Source organism: Etheostoma spectabile, chromosome 10, assembly GCF_008692095.1.
Source record: "Etheostoma spectabile isolate EspeVRDwgs_2016 chromosome 10, UIUC_Espe_1.0, whole genome shotgun sequence".
NCBI lineage: Eukaryota > Metazoa > Chordata > Actinopteri > Perciformes > Percidae > Etheostoma > Etheostoma spectabile.
Window position 1 is genome coordinate 5,174,328 of NC_045742.1, and position 16,677 is coordinate 5,191,004.

The following is a 16,677-nucleotide window of genomic DNA, read 5'->3' on the forward strand; positions in this document are numbered from 1 at the left end:
TTTATCACATTGCTTAAACTGTTCACCTGATCTTTGAAATCTGTCCCTTTTCCCTTGTGGTGGTTAATTGAGGGCACTGTGCTGATAGTCTGGCGTTAGCCTAGAAAAATAAATAGCAGATATAGCAGACAAGGAGGGGACGAGAGATACCGGATTACAGGCTTTATACCTGTGTAGTTAAAGGTATATTCTGTAAACTGCTGCTAAATCATGCAGATGGTCAGTCTGTTCTCTTGAACCATCCGTTCCAAAAGCTACAAAAAGGTAGACTGAGCACTGTTATTCATAAGTCTTCCACGTTTTTGTTGTTGCTGTATTTACTACATTGACGGATGCTGTAAGGGGATGATGGGTTGGAGTTAACATAGAGGACTTTCAAGCCAGAGAGCGGAGTTTGCTTCTTTTTTGTCGCAGCAAAGCGCTTAGATTTAGTGAATGAATTCAAATGAAATGTCCACAAAAACGACCGGCAGCTCGCGGTGCTTTGTACCCGGCTCAAAATCACCTATTTTGGGGTAACTGAACCATCAACTACTGATACAACAGAAGTTGTTAGCCAGCATCACGAAGCTCTGCAGGGGCTTAAACAACTAGCATCTGCCGCAAAGTAACTTTTCTCAACTTCATCCTGACATCAGTCCAGGCTGCTGTTCTATGAGCTGTCGACGTTTTTGCCGATTTGAATGCTTTCAGTGGGAATTTAAGTGCAGTTCAGTGCGGAGTCCCCCCTGGCCATTCTTTTGTTGTCGTTTTGAGATTACTGTAGCTGGAGCCTTTCGGGTAGATCCTTTCAGCGCTGAGTCATGGCACGATTTATCTTTCTCCCAGCAAACTCTCTAGCTCAGGTGATGACCCTGGCAACTCACCAATCCTTATTCTAAGCTTTCAAAGGCTGAATATGCTTTCCACAGCGGGCTCCAGTCTGGGCTTTTATATATCCCCTGGTGTGTGGTGAAGCCCACATGCACTTTTGAACCTACCAACACCACAACACACACACACACCACACACACACACACACACACACACACACACACACACACACACACACACACACACACACACACCACACACACAAAGTTTTCCTGCAGCATTTATCTTTTGTAAAGCTTTTTGTTTTGGGATGTGTCTGGGCTTGGGGTGGGTAAGTGGGATTTGCAACCAGAAATCAAAATTAAAATTTTAATTAAAATGACGCGTATGTTATTTCAGTCTTATTGTAGCAACCCTTTTACTTGTGCTGCATCTATATTATACTGAAGTTCTGTGTACTTATGGAAAATAAGCCAAGTAATATCAGATGTTAAAACAAAACCCTCAAAACACCCATCTGAGTCCTCTTAAATGAAAGGACAGTAAATTTAATTCAGGATACTTTAGGTGGCCATAAAAACACAGAAAAGAAGCAAGTATATTGGACAGGAAAAGCGTCTGACACCGTGCACTGTGAAACATTCCAATTTATCGCTGAGGTGCAGTAGATCAATACTTTAAGGCTGAATTGTGTGACAGCAGAAACCTATTTTTTTCACAACAAGCAATTTAGAAAGGAACGTTTTGTAATAGATCATAGCTATCTGCCCTTTTTCTGTAGGTCTTTGAAACACAGACTTCTTTTCTTTCCAAACATGAATAGTGGAACTCTGCTACAGCTGCAGGTCTCTGAGCTGCACCCGTTGCTGTGCTCACTGTGAACCTTTGTGTAGGTACGCCGGCTCGGTAGATGTGGGTGTTGAGAAAGGCTGCCGTGGGTGGGAGTGTGAACTTTTGCTGACTGCTAAAAAGCTTGATGAAGGAGAGCTTCCTGGAGCATTTCACCTAAAGAGCTGCAGCAGGCATCCGAAAAATAAACCCTGGTAGAATCATTAATACAGGCACATACGGAGCCCCCCTGGGGTCAGCTGAAAATCCTTTGTCTCCAAACTTATGTTTTAACAGTAAGTGCTGTAGTAAACTAGAAGGAGACAAGTTATAATTAAGGTAAGTTTGGACACACTACCTTATTTAATCATTAAATTAATAGATATTTTTGTATCGGTGTTGTCGTTCATAGACGATTCCCAAGCACCGCCGGCTGGTTGGAGGACGTTTGTTGTCATTGTTAACCTTACTGCATTAGGAAAGATGCTTCATATGTGATTTAATATCATGTTGCTATAGAGTAATTGATCCCAGAAGTTTGAATCTGAATACCTTTCCTATTTTGCTCATGTTTATACAACCGTGAGCACGGATTATGAATCTGTACGCACAGTTTAGTTGTTTTTTTCTCAGTTGACCCTGGGGGGGGGGGGGGGGGGGGGGGGGGGGGGCTCCTTAGGCACAAGTTAAATACGTCCGTTAACCAACTCTGACTCCATACATTCGAAAATTGTGACCTTTACACGAAATAAACAACATTAATGTGACATGTACACAAATCAATTAATTAAAATAACTTGACCATTTCACGAATTGGCGTGAGACCGGGTTGCGCTTCCCAGTGTTTCACAGAGACATTCTCCTGTGCTGTTCTTATCCACGCGAGAATAATTCAATAATTCATTGCGAAGGAAAGGGATCCTACTTATATTTTTGATATGTGAGCTACCTTGCGTGCTTCCACAGTGTGAGGGATTGGGTCTTTGCTAATAGCATTTTTTCTCAGTTAAACAGCATGCGCCTGCTGTGTGAACAGCTATAAAACAAAAGGGGAAGCTCAATCACTGAAGGCCCGTTTATAGAACTGAGCAAATATGTCCTCTGTAAGATATCAAGCCACGGGAAAAAAAGAGAAACTGTGTGGAAAAAAAACAAAAAACAAAACAGACATTGAAAAGAAGCCAGCTGACACAATAGAGCTTTAAATTAGTTTGCAGATGTGAGTTGGATGGCAAGTGCCTTGATTTCGGGGACGGTTAAATGTGTCACTGGCAGCGAGGGAGAGAGCCATGAAATTAGTCTGCTCACACAGCTGGTGTAATGAATCACTGACGACCATCCCAAATAACATTAAGGTGCAAATACAACATAACCACCACATTTCCAAGCATCTCCGAAGGTCTAGAACATCAAACCACTATGTAAAACAGACTTGGGAAATAGGAATCCTGTTGTCATGTGTGTAGAATGTCCTGTTTCTGAGATGCAAGATTGAAATAAAAATAACTTGTGATAACTTGAAATGAGGAACATAAGAGGTGAAAGGGAAGTAGGATGTAAATCTCAGTTTAGTGTTAAGTGTTTCCAAATTATATACTACTTACTTGGACTTTGAAATTCAAAGTACTTCTGGGTCATGCCTCGTAGGCTACTCCAGAGGGGGGCGTTCGTAAAATGGTCCATTCCGAGCCCTGGTGCCCACATGTTCTTCTCTTCGTTAGAGCAAAACATGAAACTAGCAATTCATGCAGATTGAATAATCATGACACCAACCTTAAAAGTAAAGCGTGTAAGCTTTTTTTATTTGACCTATTTAGCCTTACCAAGGAAAAAAATTAAGTGCTATTAAAGGGAAATTTCACTGTTGGAAAGATGGATGTTTCTTTAAATTGGGTCACTTACAGAGGGACTCGAAACTTTGGGCACCCCAGGTAAAAATGTATATCAATGTGCATAAAGAAGCCAAGATAAGATCGAAAAATCTCCAAAAGGCATCAAATAACAGATTACTCCACCAGCGGTTAGCAGTAGTTGGATAAAAGCACCACGTTTCTGCACCAGTCTTACCCGATGTAACAGCATCTGCTTGGAAGGCTAACAGCTAGACAGCGGGGTATAGTACCCTGTTGTTCAGCCATGTTTGTAACTCCCTCCAGTTAACAGACACGGACACAAGGCGTTCTTGTTCACGGGCATTCATTGGTCGTATTATGTCTTCCTCGATGCCATCAAACATGCTGTGAGAACTAAATACAACATAGAAATCCCATAAATGACAAAATAATATTCTCACAGCGAACACATGAATAAATAAGCAACAGAGATTGACTGTTAATAAACCGTCACACAGTTATGCTTTTACACTGATATTTACACACAAGAAATTACTACACATACCTCGTATGGCCGCGTTAACTCCAGGGGAGTGAAAAAACGGGTAACAAACATGATTACTTATTAAATTAAACTATTCTTCTATGAACTTAAATTATAAAACTGTCTCTGCTGGCAGCTACAATGTTTCCACAAAAAAAAAAACACAGCGGTCTCTGAACTTGCGTTGGGAGTTTTGTTAAAGTTGGATGTAGTGCAGATGGTTGTCTAATGATCGGACACTTGCAACCAGGATGGATCAGGCATGTGGCCATTTAGCGTTAGCTTTCCACCTAGCTGGAACTCCTGCCCTCGTCGATGACCCCTTACCCGGGTAGCAGCATCGAGCAACATCGCAGGCTGAGGTGCAGGTCTCTGTAGCAGGCGAAGCTCGCGGAGTGTGTCGAGTATTCTGTCTGTAATGAAGGTTCCTGCATATTCTGTTTTAACAGGTTGCTGTTGAAAAGAGAGAGCTGTGGCTTAGCTCCAAGATGGCTGACTCTACTCTTTGGCTTGTTTCAGTTACAGAGTCCAACACCCTATGGGCGGGTTAAAAACATGTGGAACTAGCTGGCTTGTAGTCCACAGCCGCTGAGCAAAAATGCCTCAGACGATGCTAAATGATGAATTTTGCGTCATCTGAGTTTTTTTTACAGACCCAAAATACAGAGAAATCTAGTCTCAGAGGGACATGAGGGACTATTCGAAAATACTACTGGGTTTCTACTGATACAAAGCTTAATGCCAATCAGTGAAGTATCCCTTTGAAGTTACAGTTTTAACAACAAAATCGGAAATTACCTGTTAGGTTACAAATAAGTCAGTATGCATACTTGAAACACTTCATTTAAATTTGATGTTAATTTGCACTATTCTTCTAAAGCTTAACGTTTTGGGAAAACATGTACAGCACTTTCTTTCTGCTGAGAGTTAGATGAGAAGATTGTTACTCTCTCTCGCGAGGTGTTAAATATGAAGGTACCCACAGCAGCCAGTTAGCTTAGCTTAACATAAAGACTAGAAACATTGGAAAGCAACTAGCCTGGCTCTGGCCAAAGTGTACAGGATCTTCCTAGCAGCACCTCTGAAGCTCACTAATTAGCACGTTAAATTGTTAAATCAGAATAAACTGTAGGCGTGGATGTTATTTGTGCAACAAATCTGTCCTTGGTTTGTTGTGCTGAACAGTAGGACGCATCCTAATGCAGATGGTGTAGGGTGGAGCTGCCCTTCATCAGGTCAGTGGTGCAGTTTGGTAATGTATTCACTTGTGGTGAGAGGGTCAGAATCGAGGGCAGGGGAAGTTGACTTCCTGTCAGACATGTAATACAGTCTCGCTGCCCTGACTTTGTCCAGACTGCTAGAGAACAAAAGCTAGGAATAGAGTCCATATTTTTATAAAAGAGAAGTGGAGACAACGGTTTGCTGTAAAGGTCAGTCCCTCCACTTCACATACAATCACACGTACGGTTAGTGTGACATTGCTGAAGTTGTGTTACTCCGCTGACTCCCTGGTGGTTGAAATGATAGAATCAATAGCAGCCTGAGGGTCATGCTGAAAAGGACAATTGCTCTTTCTATTGCCAGAAGGATTATGAGACTGAATTGGCAGCTTTGTTATCAGGGTGGTGCACAGTTCAAATATATGTGGCAGTTTTTGTCTTCCACGACATTGGAGAGGAGATATCTTCTCAATCTATATCTACAGTGCTCCAAAGCAACATGTCCCACAGGCCAAACGAGCAGACAAAAGCCCACAGCTGCCTGAGCAGAGGTTAAGCTACTGATGGAGACGACAGCAGCAGTGTTCAGGCAAAGCTGCAGTCTCACACTGGAGAATGTGCATGTATGTATGTTCCAACAAAGTAAGGACACAATGGACATAATACACCATCACCAATTAACATTCGAGCACAAAGGATCTCTTTTCTTCTTAGTGTATGAAGACATATACAGTAGCTGTAGCAAATCAGAGAGTGCAACAACCATTTGTAAAACCATTTTCAATGGAAATCGTCATAAACTGTACAATTTCACTCAAAATCACCCCAAAGATCAGATTGGTTTAAACCAATTTTCAGTCAAATGTCTCCAAAATATGTTGTTTGCCCTCTTGCAAGGAGTAGGGTTAGGGTTCATTACAGTTTACATTTAATGGCGTCTTACTGAGGAATAAGTTTATCTACAAATTGTTTGTGTTGCTATTTGTATTTTTTGTATTCTTTATTTCTTTATTTGGACTCAACATTTCCTAAAACTGATTTCTATTCATTTTTTTTAAATGAGCACTAATAACTTATTAACAATATTCAATTTTTTTGAAAGCCTTTCATAGTATTTTTAAAGCTTAGAATATTTTGTTTCAGTAACAATACTCTATTTAAACCTCTTGGTATTATGTTCAATATGACGCTGTGTTCCAATATATCAGTAAGTCAAAAGCTGTGTCAACACTGTGAACAGTGGATAATGAAAATCCCTTCTTTTATTATCTTCTTTTTTTTTTTTTTTTTTAATCAGTCTGTTTCTATATTTGACTTATGACCTCAACAGCGGGTGTTCAGTCTACCCTTCAGTGCCCAAAGTTACAGATGACAACACATGAAATATTGATTCTGCACACTCAGACATACACCATAACCATAAAAAAATATTATATTTGATATTTAATAAGAGTAATTACTGTTTAGGGATGGTTGTCTGACTGAACACACAGCACCAGAAGGGTTTCATGAGGGCCATCCGCTAAATGTCTGAGGAAATCTAATACTTCTGTTTCATTGTCAGCATTTCACCTTCTTTACATATTAATGCCTAGACAGTACGTTTGATTTTGAACAGCAGTCTGTTCAGAGACATTTACATAAGGTCCTGTCACGGCCCCTGCCTTTTAGGTTAGTTTAGGCTTCTAGCCAGAGCATGTGCAAAATGTTTGGGTGCAAATTGGCTGTGTGGTTGCCCGGAGAGGATTGGCCCGCGTGATGGCTCCGGCCACTTCCCTGTTCCAGTCCGTTGCTGTTGATTGGTGCGGCTGGTGTGGATCCTTTCAATCAACTTCCTGCAATCAGCCCAGCTAGAGTTTAAAAGGCTCTTGGATTCATGGCGACTGAACGTAGAAATCAGTCCACCATGCTGTCTGTCCAGCTACCCTTTGTTAGAGTTGTTGTAACTGAGGTGTTGTTGTTAAAAGTTGTTGGTACAAACTGTTAAGAGTTAATAGTTTATTCGAGCCTGTTGTGCTACTAGTCTTTTTGTTTCCATTCAACATGTGTTGCAATTTGGTAAGCTAATGGGTGCTGTGTTCTTTTAGTTGAGGTTAGAAATGACTTTGTTTATATAGGCAGCACCCATATAGCTCTTTTTGTCTTTTGTACTTTGATATGTTATTTAAATTTTCTTTCTTTTTACCGTGACCTCTTCTCCCTTTTGGCATTGGTTCCTACAAATTCATCCATTTTATTTTTCGCCCAATCTTACAACGGGCCTGGTCGTAACAGGTCCATACAAAATTCCAAAGTTTAGAATTAACAATAGCCATAAATTGCAAAGAATATAACAATCTGTTATGAGCCACAGGAAAGGATTCAGATGTGAACACCAACGGTTGAGTAAAATAGATTTGAGTGCACAGGGACAGCCAACGGGTTGGGGAGGTTGAGGTGAAATCCAGGCTTGAAGCGAATCAGACGATAGTGTCAGGGCGGACAGACAGGCTGGCGGGCAAAGAGCAAACAGGCAGGTGGGTCTACAGGCAGGCAGGCAGGCAGGCATGCAAGCAGGCAGGCATCGAATTTGCACACGGAATGAACTGTGACAGACGGAGAACAGATTGTTAGTAAATGTCACAAAAATACTCAACAAAATATACTGAGTGGTTGGCGCAAAATACCAAGAGAGGTAAACTGATGAACTGGCGACGAGTGAGAGCTGAACCGGCGTATATTTAACTGCTAGAGTGATGAGCCACAGGTGCATTGCGCTGCAGGTGGTGATGAGCCAGGATCGGACACGCCCACACAAACGCACACAGAGAGGACTAAACAGACAAGACTGACAGAAACAGCAGGGAAGGGAGAAACTGGGAACACAAGGAAGGGATGAGAGAGCGAAGCCAAACCTTAATACAATCACGTCATGTCATCAACAGTTCAATTATGTCCTAAACTCAAAATAGTTTGCGGTTGAAGGCTGTTGTGTGTTTCCTTGGTGTTCTGTGCGTGTCAATGAGCTGTTGGTTAGCTGAATCAGCGTAATGAAGAGTAAGAAGCTGGATGAGGAGAATGCACATGAGAAAAGCTCATTTCCAATGCAGCGGTGATGGTATGCTAATGATAAAGCTGCTAATTACTGATGATTCCAGCTGGGGTGATAAAAGAGATGATATCAAATCATGTGCCATGAGAAGTGTTGATTAATTAGTTTCTCCTTTTTTTTCGCCCTCAAGGGGAGACACTTGAGCAGCAGCGGCTGCGGTGTGGCATCACATGAAAGAGACTTAACTTTGGAGTCAACAGGTTCAGAGCATCTCTGATTTGTTCACAACAACTGGAGTCACCCAGAGTGTTAATGTAAAACCGCTGTTGCACTGTTATCTTTAAAGCAAAGGGCCAACCACTCATAGCTTCATGGTTCTCACGCATGCTGTTATTTCAAGGAGTGTCTGCTTAACACTTGGCTTTAAGTTTTAGCTCGGTAAACGTAAAAGAACGTGTACAACTGTACCAGTGCAGCAAGAGTATCACTCTACCTGTTCCCAATGCAAACCTTTTTCCAAGCATTGTCTCAGTATCTTGAAATATGAAAGAATAACTAAAGATGATGCTGCTCCAGAATGGATCAAATTGATCTTGAACTTAGAAAATACATGAAAGAAGATCATCTGATTCGGAAACAGAATAGAATATTAGAATAGGATATTTTCAGTGAACTGGCAGACTTTATTCAAGTTAAGGAAAATATACTGTCACTTTACCTCCAAGCTGAGGTTTATCTTTCAATAGATCATTTGTTTGTGTGGGACTATTTCCTTTGGTTTTCTCCAGATGATTCCTGAGGTGTTCTAGGTGAAAGTATTTATTTCAGATCGCTCATAGTAGCTGTTACTACACTTGCAAACAGGTAGGAAGCAAACATGTTTAAAGACCCCCCTTTCTCTGCCTCTGATTGGCTAACTCTGATATCTTTTTACCTTAACTCTAAAAAAAATTGGTCCATCACTGTTAAAAAGTGCTGCTATGAAGATCTAGTCAGTACTAGGTTTCTACAGAAACTATGCTGGATATAAAAAGTAACTTTCCAGACTTCTGACTGTACACAGTAATTTTTACAGTCTGGTGGCCAAGCTGGAGTTCCTCGCCAGGCTTTTATCATCCGCCAGCTGAGCAATCTAAGCTGCTCTGACATCAGTTTACTCCCCATCTGACACCCTCCAGGTCCAGTTAGCCTCCTAAAACATGGCACACACAAGTTTCTCCTCCCAGCGCTAACGTAGTCTGCCACCGACCAGCACCCAGTTCAACCTCGAAGAATAAAGGTTAATTTTCCAAGTGAGTTGCTCCTGTCACATGCATCAGCATACTGGTTCCTACACGGTGTATTTGGCTGCGTGTTGGTACAGTATGTGCGCAGCGTCGGGCGGTGAATGCATCTTGCTGACTGTGAGTCATACACAGCCGCTGGCTCTCAGACTTCGAGTCTGACAGAAAGCCTGAGCGAGCGCCGGCTTCACTGGTGCTGCGGACCGACTCGGACCGAGGGAGGAAAGAGAAGCCGACCGCCGTGTTTGTATGTGACAGCATGTGTGTATACAGTATGTTGTTTTTTATGTACGTGGGTGTGTGTTATCATATCTCTAACGTGAACAAGTTTAAAGAGATATATCACAAGTTTGCTTTAGTTTTACATTTTCATAAAATCTAGCCAACTGAGCTGAAAGAGGCTGAAAAAAGCCCTGCAGTATTGAAGGAAACTGCAGTTGGCTGGTTATAAAAAAATATTGATAAGTGCAGCATTAAGGAGTTGAAATCAAGGTGAGGTTCCCTTACTGTAGGATAGACGTCTTCAACGTTTTTTTTAGCCAAGGACCCCTCAACTGAAAGAGAGACGGAGCAGGGACCCCCTACTACATATATTATAAAAAATAAAAGTTGCATATTAAACTAGGCCTACAGTAACGTGTAGGGCAGCCTAAAGTCTTTATCCATACCTTTTGCATAGAATACTAAGCTATTCAAACAGCCTAATAATTGTTAGCATGTTTTAATGTTGACATACAGACTTACATGTGGCAGAGTGAATTGTTAGGATTAACTATCTGTGGTGGCCTTAGTGACTAGATTACCAATAGGCCAGTAAGCATGTCATATGTTGGATTCATGTTAACTTTTTAAATTTTGAAAAAACTTCAAAAATTGACAAGAATTTGGAGGCCCCTCTGCATCAACTCTGAGGCCCCCTAGGGGTCATTTTGTGGTCATCGAGCCCGCGTACACTGCACACTCTGAAGCTCAGATAGCACTGAATAGAAACTTTTTCCATTTCTTAAATCTATTTTTTTCTCTGGCATGTATTTGAGGCATACTTAAAGATCATGGTTAGGGACAAAATGCATTCAGTAAGTAAATCATGGACAACTGATGTTAATGAGGCCAACCAGACAGGCTGCATGGGAAGCGTTTGAAGTTAATTTGGAGTAATTAATTTGTCTCCCTGCTTGCTTTATACAAATATTTCTTTTCTAGCATAAAGAAATTAGAGACACTTTGTCTTTTTTATCCTGAGCACTTAGCAAGACAAAGACGTTTGAATAAAGGGATTTAAAAGTTACTGTCTCAAAACGGGCCATTTTTGTTTTCTTTATCCTCAACCATCATTCTGCTCTCCGTGAGAACCCTCTGTACTAGATAAAGCCACACTAGAGAACTTGTTCAACCTTAAAATAATGTTTCCAAAATCGTTTTAGTGATTCATCAACTCATAACAGGGTGAACCAATCCATCCATCCATCCATCCATCCATCCATCTTCGTCCGCTTATCCGGTATCGGGTTGCGAGTGCAGCAGCTCCAGCAGGGGACCCCAGACTTCCCTTTCCCGAGCAACGTTAACCAGCTCCGACTGGGGGATCCCGAGGCGTTCCCAAGCCAGATTGGATATATATTCCCTCCACCCAGTCCTGGGTCTTCCCTGAGGTCTCCTCCCAGCTGGACGTGCCTAGAACCCCTCCCTAGGGAGATGCCCGACCCACCACAACGCAATTCTTCATTGACTTTGCTGCTCTCTGCGGCTATAACCGCACTTTGCAAGTTTGACAGATTGGGTAGCGGAGCTGCAGTTCTAATGAGACATGATGGGACAATTCCGCTTACAGCCTGTAGGGGGACCGAAGTAGGAAAGGTTCCCTAGTGTTGCTTTAAAGGATCAACTGTCAGAACAAATGGCACACCATTACTGTAACATAGTGATGTTCTGTATTGCTTGTCTATGACTCTTGTTATTTGTACTTCCACTAGTTTTCTCCTCCAGTCTTTATTTCAAAATAAAGCCCCAAAGCCCTCTTAGTTTGCCCTTCTTCTGTATCACTTTTTGCCCCTGATTACTTAAAAGAAAAGAAAAACCCAGTTAATACAGTTAATATGTGGAAAGTTGTCTATTGGCAGAGAAAACCTCTCTGTGAACTCTCCCACTGGGCTGACGCAGGTTTACTGAAATACACCAACACATAATCTACGGCTTTATGTAGAAAACCTCCCTTTTCTACGTGCTAATTTCATCAAGCTTCATAACGAGGGCATAATAAACGACATCAATGATTCTCCCTTCCAGTAATAGAATTTCAGCATCCATCTTCTCTGTCTAATAATACATCAGAGCGTCCTCACTGACCTTACCTTGACAGCCTCCCATGATACATCAGCAATACACTTATAGCCGAGGAGCGAATTGAAATGGGTTTTGCTACAGCTGATTTTTTTTTTTTTTTTTTTTTTAGACTGATTGGGATTTTAGACTCACTGAAATCATCAGATTTTCTCCCCTTCCTTTGTTCCGAGGTCAGACGTGTGAAAAAGAGCAGCAGGCCTGGAGTTGGGGGTGATTCAGTGTGCTTTTAGCAGGAGGGAAGTGCACCAAAACAACTGCTTTTACACAAATAATGCACCTGAAGTGTAGTCTCTTTAAAAGCTACATCCATCCAGAGTCTAAATAGCTGAACCAAATATAAATGTCAGGCCAAATTCAAACTGGGGAGACATGAACATTACTGACAGGAGTAGAAAGGCGACCTAATGGCACCACCTTTTACTGTGAAGCAGAAAATCTCCCATATTAGACATTTACCATACCAGAAACAGAAAAGGTGGATTGCCACAGTGCACTTACAAGGAATTTGCATTGGTAATTGGTGCATACATTAAAAAACACTAACATTTATGTAAAATAAACAAATACAGAAACAAATGCATACAAATTAGCTGTTAAGCATAAATAAAAGGAGGCTGAATGGGTTGAGTGCAGAATTTGCAAAACAACCATAGCATGTGCAATGGGCAGGTGGATAGTCCAGGTTGAAGGTTGGGGGGGGGTGTTAAGAGACAGTGTTGGGGGGGATCCGGTGCCTTGTTGATAAGGCTGAATGCAGAGGGGAAGAAACTCTTTTTATGTTGAAAAGTTGTTGTCCTTATGGACTGCAACGTCCTGCCAGAGGGTATAAAGTATTTATGGAAAAATAGTTTTGCTAATTCACCAACAGGCCTCCATGATAGAGCCAGCAGGTCCTTCATGAAGCCTATAGTAACTATGATTTGTCAGATTTTGTCAAACATGGTTAACCCTTGTGTTGTCTTCCCGTCAAAATTAATAATTAACACTTTCTATTGATGTTAACTTTTTCGTTTTTGTTCCTTTTTTCAACACTTTTGACGTTTTTTTTTCAACGTTTGTCACTTTTAACACTAACTTGTTAACTTTAGTTTTACAGTTATTTTTGGAATTTATGGTCAATAAACCTCATTTATAGGAAATTAAACCAAATGTTTGTATTAGAAAAACAGAAATTAGGAATTATTTAGACTAAAATTAAAGGAATGGAGGTTGATGGATAATCACAGACTGGACTATGTCAACTTTTACTCAAAACTATTTTAAAACCACGTACATTTTCTTTTTCAAATACTATAAAATTGAATACGACACCCCAACATCAATGCAAGTAGAGATTTGGACTTGCCAAAGAGCGTTGTTTGGAATCAATCATGTCATTTTGGGGAATTAAAAAGAACATTGATATAGGAAAACGGGTCAATTTGACCAGAGGACAACATGAGGGTTAAGAACACCAAGTGTGGCCCATCTCCACTGTAGAGGAGGAAACATTGCTATTCTGTGTGGGTCCCCTTCCTCTGCCAGCCAAGGTCACTGACATGGATGAATCAGCATCAGAAACCCTGCCGTCACACTCTACTTCCTTTTTTCCCTCAGGGACAATCAACTCTTCTCTCTCTATTTTCCAATTTCTTTTCCCCCTTTCTTTCTTTTATCCTCCCCTTCAGTCTCTCCCGGTGTCTTTCTGATTCTCACCTATGTTCATTCGTTCCTTCCTTCCTTCTCCCTCTTGTTTTTTTCTCTTTTCTATCACATGGGGATTACATTTCTTGAAATTCAGAGAGTGCCTTGCCGCCACAGAAAACTCGCAGCGAATCCAGCGCTGACCTCGATTCTCAGCTCACTTCTTACACTTTCCTTCTCTGTTTTCGCCCGGGAAAAAACTTCAAAGAGCTGAGGGAGAGGCAGGGGTCTGGTCGCCTGGTGAACATCAGAGGACATCTCGAAATACTCCAACATTTCCCCCGCATGAAAGTGTGCCAGAGCGTGTGGTATGACTGAAAATCAGTCAAAAGAAAGGCATGATGGGATATTTCTGCTGCAGTCGGTCACACTTTTCAGACACGACTGGTTGGATGTGCCAGAGTTATGTTTTTTTAAATTGGAGGTCAGGACATGTTTTAGGGCAAAACCGGACATTTTGTAAACCAAACATTGAATGTATCTGCTTTAACTTGTATTTCTGAGATAATAATTGCAGCTTTTAGCCTTCCTCCACGGGTGAGTCATCCAGCACAGCCTGAAAAAAAATGTAAACACCAAAATATAACCAAAAAACTGCTCACCTTTCTACTTGTTTATAGTTGAATTCCTCTCAACTACGCCTACTGGCCACTCATACAGGGTGACAAGTAGGAGGTTTTGGGGAAAAGTGTGAGCCAAAAAGGGTGTATCATTTGTTTTGGTGTGAAATTCAAAATGCTATATTCCCTCCAGAAATAGACACATAAGATAACTACATTACATTATATATAATTCACACAATGTAAAGTACTATATTTTGCGAATAAGAAATTAGTGCACAATGTTAACCAGAAATGAAACATACACATCATTGCTGTCTCCCCCATTGTTTACAATACTTTCTTTTATAATATTCTTTTATGACAATAATCATTAATACTTTTCTTTTTTGATCTTTGCAGCTGTAAGTAGCTTCTCTATTTCCTTTGCCCAGTGCATTGTATGACCATGACGTCCATCAACAGCCGACTCAAAAGCAAATTCAGACTTACAACCCACTGCATGCCAGCGTAGAGGCAAAAAGAAAACGTAGTTAAACCTGGTTCAAATATTTGTTTTGTCTGTTTACCATTGAGATGGAAGCTAGAAGGATTGCCACTATAAAATCCTGTCTATTATTAACTCCTGGGCTGGATTTAGGCATCCATCCATGCATCTACCAAGTCTCACTTATGGATCTATTACGCTAACTTTTTTTTTTCCAAGATCGTATTTATTTCTCTCAATGATACCTTACACACAACCAAACCAAACCATCCCCCTGCAGGGTTTGTTTTATTAGTTCTTTTTTTGGTCTAAATGCCCAGTGAATCTGCATACTGACAACTTTTCATACACTTAAGCTTATCACTTTTCCAATGTGAACACACTACAGGCTTACAATCTAGAATGTTGTAAGGAACTGGGACACAGAGTTGGTGGAATCTATAGCTGTCACTGGGGAGGAAGGATAAAATGTCACTATATGACATAATCTGATTATATTTAGCCATTCAGGCTTTAATTTAGGAGTGTGAGAGACAGAGAGAGAATTCAGATGTACAACTGTCATTGTGCTCTAATAAATCAGAAGTGGAACTTGACATCAGACTTTGCAGCTGGCTCTGTGACAAGGCATAAAAATATTTTGATGGCCACACACTGCAGTGAATCTGCATTCATCTCATCTGCCAGTCAGAGTTGTGGATGAGGGACGGTTTTGGCTTTCAAGTAGAATGTTTTTAACTTTCTTTTGTGTTCACCAAGTCTCGCTGAATGTATAAAATATGAGGAACACCTGGTGTCTCTTCATAAAATACAACAGATATAGCAAGTGAGTTCAAGGAAAGGATATGATCCTATTTTGATTTGCAAATTTAAAGTTCCCTCGTCCCTTTACTTCTAGACAGAAGGACTTTTAGGCCTTGAAACAGAAGGAGGTAACGAGATGACTCATGTTGACACTAGTGTCTATGTGAAGATTCTTTCTTACTGCATCTTTCCTTGTCTAAGTGCATGTAAAATAGATAGGTTTCGTTTGTGCCTCTGCAAATTCTAATCAAGCATTACTAGTTGAACTTCTTGACTTTTTAATAGTAAACTCCAAAGAATAATGCTCTCAAAAAAGACCACATTCACGCTGCAATTAAAAAGGTTTAAGAGCAATAACATTTAAATTTTGGGTTTATCATTTTCAAGCTTGTGCAGAACAAAGTATGGGTTCTTGTTAAGGATTTTAAGTATCAAAAGTGCATAGGTCAAGTACTCTTTAGGCAGGATAATAGCCCCTGTGGAGATCGTTATACCGGCATCATATACCGCCCAACTGTTCATCTGGTTATGAGAACACCATGTGTTTGTGTGTTGGATCTTCTTTATCTTACAAACATTGGGCCTGATTTTAAATATCTAAATGCACAGTGTGAAGCGCATGGTGCAGGTGTGTTCAGGGCGTGTCAAAATCCACTTTTACCATTTTGACAGCGGAAAAAACGGTCTGTGCAGCAGGTGCTTGATTCAAAAGGGTTGTACTTAGTGTCTTCATTAATCATAACGTGCAATAAACCAATCAGAATGTCATCTCCCATTCCCTTTAAAAGCCAGGCATGTTTGTACCTTGGCGCATTGCTATTATGATGGCGAAATTGCACCGTAATATTTTTATTTTTAATCTTCCGCATGTGTGTGTGTGTGCTGCTGCACTTCCCGTGTGTGTGTGTGTGTGTGTGTGTGTGTGTGTGTGTGTGTGTGAGTGTGTGTGTGTGTGTGTGTGTAACAAGCAAATTCAATAAAATGCTGCGATATGGACTTCAGACCTGGTGTTTGTTGGTCATTGGCGCAATCACTTTCTGCTGCCGCAAGACAGCAATACGCCAAGAATGCACCTGAACACACCTCCCTGTAAGACCAGCACGGCCAAGGGTGCAAAGATGGGCGCAGGGGCATTTTCTATTTAAACGACATGGGCTAGGAAATTAACAACTGTGTAGGTCTTAAATAGCAAAGACACTTGGGCTGGGCTGGGTGCAAGATAGGGCCCATTAACTGTTAATGTCGAATA

General features: G+C 41.0%; 1 protein-coding gene and 1 long non-coding RNA gene across 5 annotated transcripts in view; one reads left to right on the forward strand and one right to left on the reverse strand.

Annotated features, from left to right (window-relative positions):
• The window catches only part of LOC116696851 (complexin-1), a 58,206-nt gene that overhangs the window by 19,521 nt on the left and 22,008 nt on the right, over positions 1–16,677 (forward strand). The gene's annotated exons all lie outside the window — the stretch shown is intronic.
• On the reverse strand, positions 191–10,994 carry LOC116696853 (uncharacterized). Its single transcript, XR_004333847.1, has 3 exons — positions 10,914–10,994; positions 969–976; positions 191–200 (listed from the first exon to the last, which is right to left on the reverse strand). It is a non-coding gene; the product is annotated as an uncharacterized LOC116696853 (long non-coding RNA).